Source organism: Ovis aries, chromosome 12 (genome assembly GCF_016772045.2).
Source record: "Ovis aries strain OAR_USU_Benz2616 breed Rambouillet chromosome 12, ARS-UI_Ramb_v3.0, whole genome shotgun sequence".
Taxonomy (NCBI): Eukaryota; Metazoa; Chordata; class Mammalia; order Artiodactyla; family Bovidae; genus Ovis; species Ovis aries.
The window spans coordinates 8,189,841-8,208,137 of NC_056065.1; positions in this window are offsets into that span (position 1 = coordinate 8,189,841).

The window sequence follows — 18,297 nt, forward strand, 5'->3', positions numbered from 1 at the left end:
TTAGACTTCTTGAAAGATATAACTCTTCCAACAGTTTTGTTTGCCCTTAATTCTCTGTATTAAATCCCCTCCAGCCTGAAATATCTAGAGTGACTGATGTTTTTCTGTTAGATTTTTTTTTCTATTATTTCTATTTGAAGTGGTCCTTGTGAAAAGATTTTGCAATGTGATCTGAGAAGGATATCTGGTCTATTCATATTTGAAGATAACAATCTCATCATCAGCTAAGGAATATATATTGATTACCCATGACATGTTATGGAAAAATAGTTCATTAAATGATTACCTATATTCACCTGGAATAAAGTGTCTATTAAAGGCAAGGATTTGGGAAAGCAATAGCTCCTGCAATATAATATTGTAGAAATGATTATAAGAATCTCTGGGTGGGCTAACAGTAGTCATTATACAAGAATACTTACAAAATGACAATAACAAGTTCATGCTTTTCAGTTCTTAGTTTAAGACCTGGTTGGAAAACTGGAGGAATTCTGTAATTGCTGTGAGGCATTTTGCTACCATTTTTATCAAAGGGTTGATGTAATCCAGATCTATAATTTGATTTACAAAATATAAAATTATAATACACACTGAATTTATAATCTTTTCATGGCTTTTGTATGAGAGGTAAGGTGCTTATTGGCAAATACTGGGACTTTGGTAATAGGAATGAGTGTGTGTTAGTGGACTGCAGTAAATTCCTATACCTTTTACTCATTGAGTGGGCTTCCCTGGTGGCTCAGATGGTAAAGAATTCACCTGCAATGCAGGAGACCTGGATTCGATCCCTGGATTGGGACGATCTCCTGAAGAAGCGAGCAGCTACCAACTTTACTATTCTTGTCTGGAGAATTCCATGGACAGAGGAGCCTAGCTGGCTACAGTCCCAGGAGTAACAAAGAGTTGGACAAAACTGAGCGATTTTCGCTTGCTCATTGAGTTGACTTTTTTTTTTTTTCCTTCTACTAATTAACAAGTTATCCTGAAGCAGTTCTCTTTCAGCAGCACTTGCAGTGATACACATCAGCGTCTTATCTCAGTGCTTTGACAACCTGAGTCCTTGGTTATAATCTAGTCTAAAGCAACTTTGATTGCATCACCATCCGTGGTACATTATGCTGATCTATTTTATCGACCTCCTACATTGAATCATGCTGACTGGGAATGTTGATCATGAATTGCAATTTTGATAGCTACCTTTTAAAGAAATGTACCTGTATATGAAAATTGTGGGATCTTCTCTTTGGTAAATACTTTAAGAGTTCTGATGTTGGTGAAATGATAAGATACTCCTTCAAAATGAGAACTAAGTTTATATTTTGATTTTTTTTTTCTTTCACAAAGGAACACAAGGTACAATGGTCACTGAATGTCTTGAATTTGGGAAGTAGCATACATCAAGTTAGAGTGAATTACCCTGGTGGATAGAATAATTTCCTCACTTTTCTCACCATAAAGATGTCCACATTCAAAACCTGAGAACCTTTGAATATGTTACCTTGCATGACAAAAGCGACTTTGCAGATGTATTTAAAATTCTGGAGAAGATGGGACTACGTCTAGTACCCTAGACTAGCAGGGTGGGCATGATATAATTATAGGGTCATTCGTAGAGACTGAAGGCCGTGCTTTGTGAAGACAAAGCAGGGCGCTGTATGCTGAGAGGAAGGGACTGAGTCAGAGAATGCAGGTGGCCCTAGGAGCTGGAAATGTTGTTTCCAAACCCATTATCTATGTATGTACCGCTATTCTCAGGATTCATTGTGGAGCAAAAATAGATGAATAGGTGAGTAGATAGGTAATAGATACAATAATAAACAAATAAAGCAATTGATTCATGACCATGAGAGTCTCTGATACAAATAGTTCCACTTTCCATAATCAGCTGACATTACAGAGTTGTGGGATAGCGTATTAAAGATGGACTCACAATCTTTGTTGGGAAATAGGATCTTTTGTGGTTTCATTGTTGTGATAGAAAACAAATAAATATTTAGTCTGACTTGTACACAACTGCCTACTTTTTTTTTCCTTTTCCCCTAGCATAGCTAGTTTTTATAAAGGATATTGCTTGTGGACAATGATACAACTAAGTCTTACAATATACAATATGAAAAAAAGTAAGTGTGTTGAAGTAAACAATAATCACAACAGTTACCAATGGAATTTTTGTCTTCCTTTTATTCTATATGAGGAGATTCCTTTGAGTAAAGCTAGTTGCGTTACACTCTGGAAGCTTAATGCCACAATTTAGATAGTGAGAAAGCTCAGTCGTGTCCAACTCTTTGCAACCCCATGGACTGTAGCCTACCAGGCTCCTCTGTCCATGAAATTTTCCAGGCAAGAATACTGGAGTGGGTTGCCATTTCCTTCTCGAGGGGCTCTTCCTGACCCAGGGATCGAACTTGGGTCTCCTGCAGTTCAGGCAGACGCTTTACTATCTGAGCCACCACAGTTTGGGTTTAGTTTAATATTAAAAAGTGCAATATTCAGGATATTTATCAGGAAATGCTCTTTGATTAACATCTGTGGAGGAGAAAGGGCAAAACTGAGTCAGAGGGAAAAGTTGAGTTGCTGTGGTCAGTGGATATCTCCCAGTGTGAGCTGTGGATGCACATGGCTTATCAGACATGCATGTCATAGGTTGGCTCTGAATTACCTGGACTTTCTACTTCTATAATAAGCCCTTGGGAGCGCCTTGTCCCTGAACAGACAGAATAATCATGGAGGCAACTCAGTGCAGCTGAGACAATCATGAAAGGCCTCCAAGCATCTAGGACAGCCAAGTTTACCTTGAAGTGGGGGAGATCCAAGTGGGGTTTCTCCATTCCATGGCCAGCACACAAGCTGATGCTGCTCGGGTTATTCAGTGTAATCATGGGTTCAATACTATCAGATCAGTCTTCACCTACTAAGTGAAGTTAAGACAGAGAAAGATAAATATTGTATGGTATCACTTATATGCAGAAGCTAAAAATTTGATACAAATGAACTTTTTTACAAACAGAAACAGACTCACAGACGTAGAAAACAAACTTATGGTTACCAATGAGGAATCGTGGTGGGGGAGGGATAAATTATGTTTGGGATTAACATATACACACTACTGTCCATATAAAATAGATAATCAACAAGGACCTACTGTATAGCACAGGGAACTATATTAAATATTCTGTAATAACATATATGGGAAAAGAATCTAAAAAAGGATGGATATATGCAGATGTATAACTCACTCACTTTACTGTATACCTGAAACTAACACAACAATGTGAAACTAACTATATTTCAATGCAAAATAAAAATTAAATGAAAAAGAGTGTGATATGTAAACTGTACCTACTGTTCTGGTGGCAATTTAACACGATTTAGTCTTTATACTTCCTCACGTGTCACAGGATCTGGAAGCTTAAGAACTACATTCTGCCAAACTGAGTGAATCATGTGAGACGTTGAAGATGGAAGAGAACTAGTCGGAGGTTCTGTGGCTGCGACAGACAGATGGCTGGCCTTTGGAGGAGGTAAGATTTTGCCAACAGCTCCCAGCTTCTTTCCTGAAAAATCACTCAGTTTCGTGCTGCAGATGACTGAGAATACTGGTGAGAATTGTCTGTGATTTCTGACTTTTTTATTTCCTGAGGCTTGCATCCCCAACCCCATTTATAGTGATATGTCTCTATTTCTCTGTATTAAACTACCTCAACTTTAAAATACCAGAGACATTTGCATACCCCTGCCTCTTTTTCCCACTCCAGTGTTCTTGCCTGGAGAATCCCAGAGACGGGGAGCCTGTTGGGCTGCCGTCTATGGGGTCACACAGAGTCGGATACCACTGAAGCAACTTAGCAGCAGCAGCAGCCTCTTGTTCTCTGGTTCATAGAACTATCACAGTGACTCACATCTGTGTCAGGACTACCCTCTTGTCACTGTCAACTGAAAACCCTCAGTAGTATCCTTCTGAAGCCACCGAGTTTATGACCACAGACTCCTGAACTTCCAGCTGTTTCTTTCTGGTCCCTAGCACAGTGAATCCAACTTATTAAAAGTAACCGAGTTGACAATCCACGGGTCTTACAATTCACTTCTGCTCTCACTTTTCACTTAACCAGTTAAGAAGTCTGGGTTTGTTGTTATAATTACTCACCTAACCTTTACCCTCACCTCTCCTCCTTCTCTTGCACTTAAAAGCCCAAGCCTCCACATAGCTACTTCTCCTGGAGGAAAGCCACATTAAATTGGGTCAAATCTATGACCAATAGCCTCAAACATCAGTAAAAATGTAAGCAATCCCAGAAGAATTTCTCCAAGCTCTTTCCACCATCCCCCACCCCCCTCGCACTCTGTGACCGGGCCTCTACATGCTTCTCCTTACTGTGTATGAATTGTTTATATTTTGATCAAAGACAAAAACTTTTCACCTGTGCTCCAGATGTCAGCTCTCACACTCACTCATAAACATGGCTCTAGACTTTCTGCTTCTGTCCTGTGGCATTATTTTTCTCTTTAGTACAAATGATCTGTGAGGATCGTGCATGACAAGAATGGCATAATTTCTCCATCTTGTTAACACTCCAGGTATCATCCTCCAGGCACCACAGCACTGCTCTGCCCCTATAACCTTCTGCTTTCTGTCTCTAATTTCTTTCCTCATGTCTCCTCTCCTTTCTCTCTTAAACTCTTTATGAATAGATTTTGATTCCACTATGCCAGAAAAAGGTCATAAATGACTTTGTTAAATCTAGTGGTCATTTACACAGTCCTGAATTTATTTGTCCTGTCTGCGGCCATCACCAAAGCTGATTCACCCCTATTCATTGAAATACTCTGTTCCCATCATGTCATGGAAAATAAATGAGGAAAAAATAGACATAATAGCATAATTTATTTTCTGGGCTCCAAAATCACTGCAGATGGTGATTGCAGCCATGAAATTAAAGGACATTTCCTCCTTGGAAGAAAAGCTATGACAAACCTAGCCAGCTTATTAAAAAGCAGAGATATCATTTTGCTGACAAAGTCCATATAGTCAAAGCTATGGTTTTTCCAGTAGTCATGTATGGATGTGAGATATGAGCCATAAAGAAGGTTGAGTGCCAAAGAATTGATGCTTTTGAACTGTGGCATTGGAGAAGACTCCTGAGAGTCCTTGGACAGCAAGGAGATCAAACCAGTCAATCCTAAAGGAAATCAACCTTGAATATTAATTGGAAGGACTGATGCTGAAGCTGAAACTCCAATACTTTGGCCACCTGAAGTGAAGAGCTGACTCATTGAAAAAGACTCTGATGTTGGGAAAGGTTAAAGGCAGGAAGAAAAGGGGGTGACAGAGGATGAGATGGTTGGATGTCATCACCAACTCAATGGACATGAATTTGAGCAAACTCCAGGAGATGGTGAAGGAAAGTGAAGCCTTATGTGCTGCAGTCCATGGGGTTGCAAAGAGTCAGACATGACTGATGAACTGAACAACAAAATACTTGCCTTCTAGAAAACACTCTTTTTATCCTGGAGACACTTTAATCATTCATCACTCTTATCTTCCTATACTCACACACTTGATAATTTCAAATTTAAATCCTGTCTTATAATGACTGTCATATCTCCTACTTCGACCTCTTCCTGAAGTTAAAGGTCCAACTACCTCCAGCACATCTCTACTTAGGTAAGAAGTTTCTAGAACTTATCTGTTCAGAAGTCTCATCTGTCCTGAAATCCCATCTCTGCCAAAATTGTGGGTTTCTTTTTTTTCCTCTTTCTTTCTTCCAGTATAGTAAATGTAAACAGTATCTTCCCCAGTAGCTGATGCCAACAATGTTGGAATTTTTTCAACTTCCTCGTTTTGCTCTCCTGCAACACCACATATAATTTCTAGGCAAATCCTGTCAGTTATATTTACAAAAAACAATCTATATATACATATAGATAGATAGATAGATTGTAACCAGCATCTCTACCTCTACAGAAAGTCTCCACTATGTTTTGAATTGTAATAGTTACCTGGTGGTTTCCCTGTTTTTGCCTTTCCCTCCTTATCTTCTCTTCTAGGATGATATTTTAAAATTATAATTCAAACAATGTCCTCTTTTAATAAAAACCTGAACATTATTTTTGAGTCCATTCAGCCTCCTAATAGGCCATGCTGAATATGCCTGTTAATTTTAATTATGTTTTTTAATTTTACCTTCTACTACTGCATTTAATTAATTAATATATATATTTAATATTTATTTACTACTGTATTTAATTAAATACAGGTAGTCCCTAGATAATAAAGAAATAATCTTATTAGCTTTGTAATAATTTACATAGAACAGCCAAAACTAAGAAACAAATTATTCATGAATAACAGGAAGATAGAGAAATAGAATTTAAACCTGAGCATTTTGCTTTTAAATCTCAAACTTGTAACCACTAGACAATATTCACTTGAAATAAACAAGCAATCTTCTAATTCAGCAATAAGACTTTAAATAAATAAAATATCTAGTGCTTCCCTAGTGGCTCAGATGGTAAGAATCTGTCTGCAATTCTGGATACCTGGGTTTGATCCCTCAAACCCGGGAATATCCCCTCGAGAATAGAATGGCAACTGATACTCCAATGTTCTTGTCTGGAGAATTTCATGGACAGAGGAGCCTGACAGTCTACAGTCTGTGGAAATGCAAAGAATTGAACATGACTGAATGACTAACACTTTAACTACTTTGATAAGTAATATGATAACATTAAAATAATATATTCAAAGAGTAAGATATATAAGAAAACAGATTGGAAAGCATAAATGTTCAGTAAGACCAAAATTATTATAAAAGAAAATAGCTTCATAAGACTTCACTGATAGCCCTATTCTCTGTTGATGAAGTTACTGTTAATTTTTGGAATTTTTGTTCAAGAGTTTAGCTTTTAAAGTTTTTGTAAAATGAATAGTCTTTATTTTTAATTTCAGAAATGAAAGCAGGGCATTGTCATAACCAAATTTAGCTAAAATTGCTTTCTTTTTTTTCCTAAGGTATAACAAAACTTAGAGAAGAGTTGATCATCTAATTCAGTCATTTCTTCATGTCTAGTTCAGTTTACTTCAGCTCAGTTGCTCAGGTTTGCCCGACTGTTTGTGACCCCATGGACTGCAACATGCCAAGCTTCCCTGTTTCTCACCAACTCCTGGAGCTTACTCAAAATCATTTCCATCGAGTAAGAGGTGGTATCCAACCATCTCATCCTTTGTTGTCCCCTTCTCCTCCTGCCTTCAATCTTTCCAGGATCAGGGTCTTTTCCAATGAGTTAATTCACTGCATCAGGTAGCCAAAGTATTGGAGTTTCAGCTTTAGCATCAGTCCTTCCAAAGAATATTCAGGACTGATTTCCTTTAGGATAGACTTGTTGGATCTCCTTGCAGTCCAAGGGACCCTCAAGGGTCTTCTCCAACACCACAATTCAAAAGCATCAATTCTTTGGTGCTTAACTTTCTTTATAATCCCAACTCTCACATCCATATGTGTGTGTCTGTTAGTAGCTCAGTGGTATATGACTTTCTGAGACCCCCAGGCAAGAATACTGGAGTGGATTGCCATTTCATTCTCCAGAGGAACTTCCCAACTCAGGGATTGAACCCTGGTCTCCTGCATCACAGGCAGGTTCTTTTACCATTTCAGCTACAGGGAAGTCCTATGACTACTGGAAAAACCATAGCTTTGACTAGACTGACTTTTGTTGGCAAAGTAATATCTCTGCTTTTTAATATGCTGTCTAGATTGGTCATAACTTTCCTTCCAAGGAGCAAGGGGCTTTTAATTTCATGGCTGCAATCACCATCTGCAGTAATTTTGGAACCCCCCAAAATAAAATCTTTCACTGTTTCCATTGTTTCCCCATCTATTTGCCATGAAATGATGGGACCAGATGCCATGATCTTAGTTTTCTGAATGTCCAAATTTAAGCCTGCTTTTTCACTCTCCTCTTTCATTTTCATCAAGAGGCTCTTTAGTTCTTCACTTTCTGACTTAAAGGTGGTGTCATCTGCATTACTTAGATTATTGATATTTCTCACAGCAATCTTGATTCCAGCTTATACTTCCTCCAGCCCAACATTTCTCATGATGTACTCTGCATATAAGTTAAATAAGCAGGGTGACAATATACAGCCTTGATGTAATCCTTTGCTGATTTGGAACCTGTCTATTGTTCCATGTCTGGTTCTAACTGTTGCTTCTTGACCTGCATACAGATTTCTCAGGAGGCAGGTGGAGTTGTCTGGTATTCCCATCTCTTTAAAAATTTTCCACAGTTTGCTGTGATCCACACAGTCAAAGACTTTTGCTGAGTCAATAAAGCAGACATATGTTTTTCTGGAACTCTCTTGGTTTTTTGAAGATTCAATGGATGTTGGCAATTTGATCTCTGATTCCTCTGGATTTTCTAAATCAAGCTTGAACATCTGGAATTTCACAGTTCATGTACTTTTGAAAACTGGCTTGGAGAATTTTGAGCATTACTTTGTCTAGCAGCTTGGTACTTTTCCTTAGACAGTTTTGGTTCTGTTTGAGCAATAAATGCAAAATCTTGCAATATACTTGCAGAGGTAAGTTTTTTTTTTTCCTTCTCTTAAATGCAGTTAAAGGAAGATAGCTGTACCTGACAGTAATAAAAATAACATTGTTGCCTAGCCTGCAATCGCATCAGCAGATTCCTGTATATTTAATGCCAATTGTGTCTTAAGGACACAGGTTGTCTGCTCTGTGTATTACGCATTGGTAGGCTACTGCTAACCGTACTATATCTTCCTGAATATGTTCCCTTATCACGTAGATAGTGTGTACACAGAGAATGCAAACTCATCATAACGTGCACTGAAGCAAAATATTACTGAGAAGGTGAAGCTACTCAAATAGACAGCATCTAAATTATTTGCAAGCATCGTGACTTTATGATCATCAGGCATCCTGGATGTTCCACACTGCTGCTCCTCCCCATTAAGATAGATAACCAAAAGATGAGCATCATTTCCATAGGAAAAAAAATGTAAAAAGACTTTATTTTTCCTTCTGTCTCATCCAAGCAATTTACGCTTACTTCAAGGTATTCAGAGAGGAAAAAAAAACTAAACTTTTTTGAATGTATTCAACCACTCAATCATGATTTTGCCCTAACTTGCATAAGAATGTTTTCAAAACACCCAGAAAGTCCCTTCTAATTACTTCTTTAATGTATATTGTGTACATTTGAATCAGAAGAAATAATTCAAGGAGGAGCTTAATGGCTAGAGAAGTCACTTTTCCAACCTTCAACTATAGGTTACTTCTGTTGCTGAACATGTGACCCTAGAGTAGAAAAAGTATTACACCCAGTTTATAGTCTCCTTAATCTATTAGGTCAGTTATAACTCACTTATCAGTTCTGTTCTAGCATTTGTCCCACAGCCACTTTCATAGCATTTATTTCCCATTGTCATCAGGTGTGGTTCTTTGTCACACTGGTCATGTGGTCAGTACAAGAGGAATGGGCAGCTTTATGGCCCTACGATGCAATGCCTTAGCACTCAAATACATGTTTGTCTAATTAATTTAGGAAGCTGCCTATAGAGAGAGGATTCCAGTCCCCACTGAGCTTGCAGTTATTGGCAACATCTCTCTTTTTTCTCCTCCTCCTTGTTCACTTTTGCTGGACATATACATTGTCCACGAGAATACTTCTAAATTCCCGCAAATATGTCCATAATGAATCTAACATATTGTGGTGATTTTTTAACTGTAACTGAGTGTGCTGAGCAGGATTTTTTTTTTCATAACAGAGAGATCAATTTAGGGATTATCTTTACTGTACAGTCACACAGAGCTGATTTATGTAACTGTGAAGAAGTGAAGTGAAGTCACTCAGTCGTGTCTGACTCTTTGTGACCCCGTGGACTGTAGCCTGCTCAGACTCCTCTGTCCATGGGATTCTCCAGGCAAGAATACTGGAGTGGGTTGCCATTTCTATGCAACTGTACAGCAAGGTTATTAGCTAAAGACCCAGAATATGAATATCTAAATATTTAATAAAGGGTGAGACCTTCCATTTCACTGATACTTATTCAGCTGTCATCTCTTGCCTTCATTGTTGTTGTTCAGTCACTAAAGTTGTGCTTGACTCTTTGCTGCCCCATGGACTGCAGTATGCCAGGTTCCTTTGTCCTCCACTGTCTCCAGAGGTTGCTCAAATTCGTACTCATTGAGTTGGTGATGCCATCTAGCCATCTCATCCTTACAAGGAGAAGGTCATCCCCTTATCCTCCTGCCCTCCGTCTTTCCCAGCATCAGGGTCTTTTCCAAAGAGTCCACTCTTTGAATCACGTGGCTAATGTTTTGGAGTGTCAGCTTCAGCATCAGTCCTTCTAATGAATATTCAAGGTTGATTTCCTTTAGGATTGACTGGTTTAACCTCCTTGCAGTTCATGGGACTCTCAAAGTTCCTCTTGCATTGCAGGTCAAAAGCATCTTGTCTTCCCTTTCCCATTAAGGTTTTATTGTACTGACAGCCTATGTTTGCTGGTTTCCGAATAGCAGTGCAGCCCTCCTTCCTGGCTCTCCCATTGGTAAACCAGACCACCGGCCTTGTCTTAGCTTGGAGAGATCGAGTGCTTTCAGCCACATGGCTGATACTGCAGGGAGGTCTCATAAGGTCTCTGTGTTTTATACAATGGATGGATAAGTAAATGCCCTAAGCTTCTTCTCTAGGGAGTATACCTGAATCTATCACTCCACTTCATTACTGAACTTTGTTATGAGGTTTACTACCTATTTGATGGTCTCTCTGACACCATTTAAAACTAAGTCAGAATTCCAAGCCTAAAAATCATTGTGTGTCTCAGGGATGACTTTGATAAAAGTGCAGTAGAATCAAGAAAGACATTACCTTTAAGTTGATCATAATAAACAGCTGCTTTAGGTGGGTTTCCTGTCTAAAACTCTAAAGCACTTTTGCTGAGAAGACCTATGGATACCTATCAAAGGCCCTCATCTATGGGTTCTGATATTTCTAGCATCAATAAGGAGTTAGATCATAAGACCTAATATAGTAACCTTTGCTACTGTCTGCCTGCAATGTGGGAGACCTGGGTTCGATCCCTGGGTCAGTAAGATCCCCTGGAGAAGGAAATGGCAACTCACTCCAACATTCTTGCCTGGAGAATCCCATGGATGGAGGAGCCTGGTGTGATGCACGGGGTCACAAAGAGTTAGACATGATTGAGCAACTTCACTCTCACTCAGTGTTAACCAGATCTTTAAGACTATACCCATTTACCTTGGTTTGTTGCCCATTCTGCAAGTCTTCACTGTATAGATACAACTGAAAGACTTGAAAAAATCAAAATAGTCTATTTTCTGAATAGGCTACTATTAACCTCCAGGAACAAAAGTTTCCTAGAGCAGATGGTCCCCAGCCTTCTTGGTACCAGAGACCTGATTCATGGGAGACAATTTTTTCAAAGGCCAGGGATTGGAGGGATGGCTTCAGGATGACTCAGGCACATTACATTTATTGTGCACTTTATTTCTATTGTTTCATCAGCCCCACCTCAGATCATCAGACATTAGATCCTGGAGTTTGGGGACCCATGTCCTAGAATATGGGAAATCATACAGACTGGCCAAATAGAACATTTTAAAAGTTAATTCGTGGGAATTGAATTTCTTCCTTCAACTATTTCTTTAATTAGAACAAGGGTCTTTTGTCACCTTACTGGAATTCTAAATTGTTTTAATGTTAACTAACAGAGAGATTAGGCAGTTCTAACTTTCACATTTAGCATGCAAATCTAAATGCAGAGTGGCATGAGTGAAGGGGCTGTTGGTCAGTATTCCTGTGGAAGCAGTGTTTGTGACTTGCTCCATTCATATGTAATACCTGTCTCAATTATGTGCTCAGGCAAAGTCAGTGCAACAGCTGCAATATTTCCAATATCTAAATATAAATTATACATTTATGTAATTATATAATTATATAAAATTATGATGGAATTAAAATGAAAACAGTAGCACATAGAGAAAATGTAATCTAAAATACTTACATTGTATGAGAAAAAGTCTGAAATTTTAATGAAATAAGTTTACTATAAGAACAGAATTCCATAAAAAAGGATGAAACAATGCCATTTGCAGCAACATGGATGGACCTAGACATCATCATACTAAGTGAAGTAAGTCAGACAATGACAGACATCATATGATATCACTTCTATATAGAATCTAAAAAAAATGATAGTGTTTTTCTTTCTGGCTTACTTCACTCTGTAATATATATGGAATTTAGAAAGATGGTAATGATAATCTTGTATGCAAGACAGCAAAAGAGACACAGATGTATAGAATGGACTTTTGGACTCTGAGGGAGAGGGAGAGGGTGGGATGATTTGGGAGAATGGCACTGAAACATGTATACTATCATGTAAGAAATGAATCACCAGTCTATGTTCGATACAGGATACAGGACGCTTGGGGCTGGTGCATGGGGATGATCCAGAGAGATGATATGGGGTGGGAGGTGGAAGGGGGGCCCATGATTGAGAACTCATGTACACCCATGGCGGATTCATGTCAATGTATGGCAAAACCAATACAGTATTGTAAAGTAAAATAAAGTAAAAATTAAAAAAGTAAAAAATTAAAAAAAATGATACAAATGAACTTTGTACAAAGCATAAACAGACTCACAGATGTAGAAAACACATTTATGGTTACCTAAATGGAAAAGTAGGTAGGGGATAAAATAAGAGATTGAGATTAACATTTACATACTACTATATATAAGATGGATGTCCCTGGTGGCTCAGATGTAACCAACCAGGATCGGCTATATAGCACAGGGAACTCGAATCAATATTCTGTATTAACCTATGTGAGAAAAGATGCTGAAAAAGAATAGGTATGTGTATATGTATATTTGACTCACTTTGCTATACAGCAGAAACTAACACAACATTGAATCAACTGTACTCCAATTAATATACTTTAAAATTTTAATAATAAGAATTGGATTATATACATACGTATATGTATGGGTTTTAGCAAATGTATTGGCACTTATTACACTCTCAAAATATAGTTCTCTTTTTGGATGTGGGGAAATAATAGCTCAGGGAAATATATTTCATGCTTATACATGTAATTCATGTATGTATTCATGCTTATATATTTAAAGTTAATTAGAAAAAAGGATACACAGTTTTTTCTTTATTGTTTATGGAAAAAATTATCAAAGCATAAAAATATGTCTTTGTTTACATAGTGTTAGAATAAACAATGGTAAATTTCATACACCATTTAGAAATAGTTTCAACCCCTTGCATTCTGAGTATATTCATGAAACACAGTTCCTGCACTTCATTTTCTACTTGTTTCTTCTCCATAGGGGCAAAATTTACCATCTGCTCTAAGACTTTCTGGCCATAAAGACTGCAGTTAAAACTATGTTAATAGCTCAGTTCAGACAAGAATGATGCCTTAATTTTCATTTCTTATAGGGTAAGTTAATTAAATCCATTAAGGCCACTTTATCACTCCATAAGACTACTCAGGTTCTTGTTTGCTTCCATTTAAAAATCCTAGACAAAATTTGATAAATCTCCAAAATTTCATTCTTACAAAGTCTGTTTGGTATAGCATCCTGATTCACATGTTTAACAGCTACAATCAGTTTGAAATAGATTATTTTATATAGGTACATTGCTACTAAGATTAAAATTTTATTGATATTGAATAAAAATATCTTCATTGAGGAAGAGAAATCACCTAGGAGTCTATTCATGCCCTATAGCATGGTGAAAACATATACAAAAAGGAATATAATACATAGGACCCCAAAGATGAAGAATATGATTCTGGAGTTGTTTCATTTTCATTAGACAAAGTCCATATACTACATAAGAAATGCAATTGCACAATTATAGGGCACTATTCTAAATTCCTAGATTGCCAGACTTTCTGAGTTTCCAGCTTCCCATTGAGTCCAGAGTAAGATGTTTATGGACTCTGTTTTGAACAAAGTGTTTTGGGAAGGTAGATGAGGAACAGAATACATTTGGGAGCACTGGGGCAGGTCTATTGGAGGAGTCTTTAATGATTAATAAAATTTGTCAGGTTGAGAAATAAAAGGATGTAGATATGTGAGAGGAAACAGCAGGTTATTCCTGTAGTGATTTCCTGAACCCGTCAGTGACTCAAAAGTTAATGAATAATTCTGTAGGATATTCTAACGTTTCCAGCCAAAAGCTCATTCATGTGTTCAGTTGACAAATATTTATTGATTGCTGACTGCATGCCTGGGGATACAGAGGTATTTGAGACATACTGAGCTTATTATGTAGTGAGAAAAAGTAGAAAAGGAGGGTAGTGTGTGGTAGGGCTAAGATGAGGTAAGGATAAACTGTGCGGAAACACACAAAGGGGCATCTGATCCCATTCGGACATTTAGGAAAAACTCTCAGTAAATCAGGAATTGTATGGTCTCTCCCATACAACAATACAAAGCAGTCACAATTTTATAATTATGCATGTGTATAATTTTGTATAATATATATAATTTTATATGTGTATATATAATTTGACATAATTATATATATGTGTGTATATATATATGTGTATATATATACACATGCATCCCCTCCTTCTAAAGCCCCCTCCTCACATCCCACCGCTCCAGGTTGTCACTGAGCACGAGGCTGGGATCCCTGTGCTGTACAGCTTCCTGCCAATTACCTGTTTTACACATAATAGTGTATATGGGTCAAATGCTACTTTCTTAATTTGTTCTACCCTTGCCTTCCCCTCCTGGGTTCACAGGTCTGTTCTCTATGCCTGTGTCTCCATTTCTTCTCTGTAAATAGGTTCATCAGTATTATTTTTCTAGATTCCATATATATGAATTAACATGTGATATTTGTTTTTCTGTTTCTGACTTACCTCACTCTGTATAACAGGCTCTAGGTTCTTCCACCTCACTACGACTGACTCAGATTTGCTCCTTTTTAGGGCTGAATAATATTCCATTGTGTGTGTGCGTGTGTGTGTGTGTATATATATATATATATATATATATATATATATATATATATATAGATACTTGCATACACATATATATATGTGACATATAAGTTGTTTCCATGTTCTGGCTATTGTAATAGGTGCATATGAACTGCATATGAACATAGCAGTGCAATGAACATTAGGGTACATCTGTCTTTTTGAATTGTGGTTTTCTCAGGGTATATGCACAAGAGTGCAATTGATTTTTGTTTAGTGAATATTTAGAGTCATAGGCAAAGGAGCTACATGTATCTCCTTTCCAAAAATGTCATATTATTTCCCTTTGAAACTCTTTTACTCACTAGCTCAAAGAACTGACTTAAAGTCTGTAGACTATTATATGGTTTTAAATACAGTATTATAAAGTAAAATAAAGTAAAACTAAAAAGTTAAAAAAATAAACTAAAAAAATAAATAAATAAAAAATTTAAAAAAAGTCACAACTAAAAAAAATATTTTAATTTTATGACAATTACAACCAGAAGTGGATTGAAAATTTATGGTTGATGCTTTTCTTTCAAAAATAATAAATGATTCCCAAACAGACTCTTTTCTTAGAATCTATGATGGCTTACTAATTAAATAAGTAATATTTGGGCACAATTGTGTTTGAGTTATTTTCTGCCTGATTTTCTACCCAAAATATTTCATTCAAAACTCCAAACCTTTTATTCAGTTTCTTAAAGCACTGTACTTTATTTTCTGCATAAATGTTGAGATATTTATGTTTTTATATTGAAAATCATTTTGATTAGCACAGCATTATTTTTAGTTTTTAAATCTGTTGATGCATGTAAATCATAATGCTGTATTTCATCTAAATAATGTTTACAGTCTTTCTCTTATGAAAGCAACTATTGTTTGTATCTTTGCTCATTTCTTTTGCACATTCAAAATTACAAAACCAGAATTGTCCAATGCATTTATAATAGTATTATATTATTTATGTTAATATTATATTTATACTAAAGTATAGTATTACATTATAAGCATACTACATTTTAAGTAAGGCACATGTTATGAAATTTAAAATTTATAAAACTCAGTAAAGTCTGATAATATTTCTCTGGAAAATATAGATTACTTCTTATTTCTGAGACAGAAGAAAATTTCAGAGTAAAGAATGATTTGAAAATCACAGAAAAACAGAAAACAGTGAGCTTTTGATCAGCCTCACTCCCAACAAAACAAAATTCTGTTTGTTCCACAAGTATTTTTTCACCTATATTTGAGTACCAGACACTCTTCTAGACAAGGAACTTTCAAGTAGGAATAAAACAAATGAGATAACAACATCACAATCCCAGGAGTCATTAGGAACTCCCCCTTCTTCACTAATGCATGCACTCATTCACAGACTCTTTTATGCATCATATTGAGAAAAATATTATTTTTTTCCTATTTGACAGCCTCAGTACTAGGTACTAAGAATCCTAGATACCAGGAATTAGCAAGGAAGGTTAAGTTAGGATTTTTCTCTTAAAACTTAAAATCCAGTCCAAGAGAGAGAATTTACATAAACAATCACAAAAATAAATATTTAAAGACATCATATTTAATATGATACCAGAAAATGAATGAAAACGGGTGATTATAAGGTCAGAGATGGCTTTCTTTAAATATTTAAGGAAAAAAATGAAGATTGGCTAGAAAGCAGCAATATTAATTTTAGGGAAAGAGAATTCCAGGCAGAGAGTGCCACTTGTTTAAAAGCTATAAAGTAAAAAAGAATGTGACATATTCAGACCTGAGAAAAAATGCAGAATCTGGAATGTGAGGGCCAAAGAGAGCAGTCATGATACAAAGTAAGTGGGGACATCATAAAGTATGTTGAGTGTTCTCATTTAAGAAATTAAGGCAAATACAATGAAAAACTAAAAAAATGCATAGATGTATGTGGACTATCTAAAAGATACAAATGAAGTTGTCTACAAAACAGAAGTAGAGTCACAGATGTAGAAAACAAACTTAAGGGAGTAAGGTGGGGAGGGCTAAATTGGGAGACTGGGATCAACATGTATACACTGCTGTATATAAGACGTTGCTAATAAGGACTTACTATGTAGCACAAGGAACTCAACAATCTGTAATGATCTATAGGGAGGAGAATTTTACTTTATTTTTTTATTTTTTTATTAGTTTTTATTTTTTTAATTTTTAAAATCTTTAATTCTTACATGCATTCCCAAACATGAAAGTGCCTATATGTATATGTATAAATGAATCACTTTGCTGTACACCTGAAACTAACACAATTGTACATTAAATATATTCCAATACATTTTGTTTTAAATGCACAGAAAAACCTGGTAAAGATTTCCAGGGAGTAGAATGATATCTCAATAATCATCAAAAAAAAAAAAAAAAAAAGTTCTTTTTAAAGTATGGACAACCTTAATCCCAAATGAGGCTGTCATTTTTGTTTATAATATCATCCTTTCACAAATTGGTTAAATTTAACAGGTAAAAAGTAGTATATCAATGCCCTTATATTTTAATACTTTAAGGAAATAACAGAAACATGATATATTTGAGAAGGGGATTTACTTGAATATAAAATTATTTTAGTATTTATTGTAATGAACAATCCCAAAGTAAAATTTTCTATGATAAAAGTATTGGAGATTGTCACTCAAGATTAAGCACTATTACCCTTGGCTCTCCGTGCTACCCAAAATAGACTTCCTCTCAAGATTTATGAAAAATAGTCTGAAGGTCTGCCGAATGGAATAGGAAAATTATGGTTCATGTCATTGTTGTTGGTGGTGTTGTTCAGCTGCTAAGTCGTGTTCCATTCTTTGCAACCCCATGGACTGCAACACACCAGGCTTCATTGTCCTTCACTGTCTCCAGGAGTTTGCTCAGATTCATGTCTATATTCAGGGATGCCATCTAACCATCTCATCCTCTGCTGCCCCCTTTTCCTCCTGCTCTCAGTCTTTCCAAACATGACGGTCTTTTCCAATGAGTCGGCTCTTTGCTTCAGGTGGCCAAAGTATTGGAGCTTCAACTTCAGCATCTTTTCTTCCAGTGAATATTCAGGGTTGATTTCCCTTAGGATTGACTGGTTTGAGCTGCTTTCTGTTCAAGGGACTCTCAAGAGTCTTCTTCAGCGCTACAATCAAATAGTATCAATTCTTTGGCCCTCAACTTTCTTTATGGTCCAACTCTCATATCTGTAAATGATTACTGGAAAAACCATAGCTTTAATTCCATAGACCTTTGATGACAAACTGAT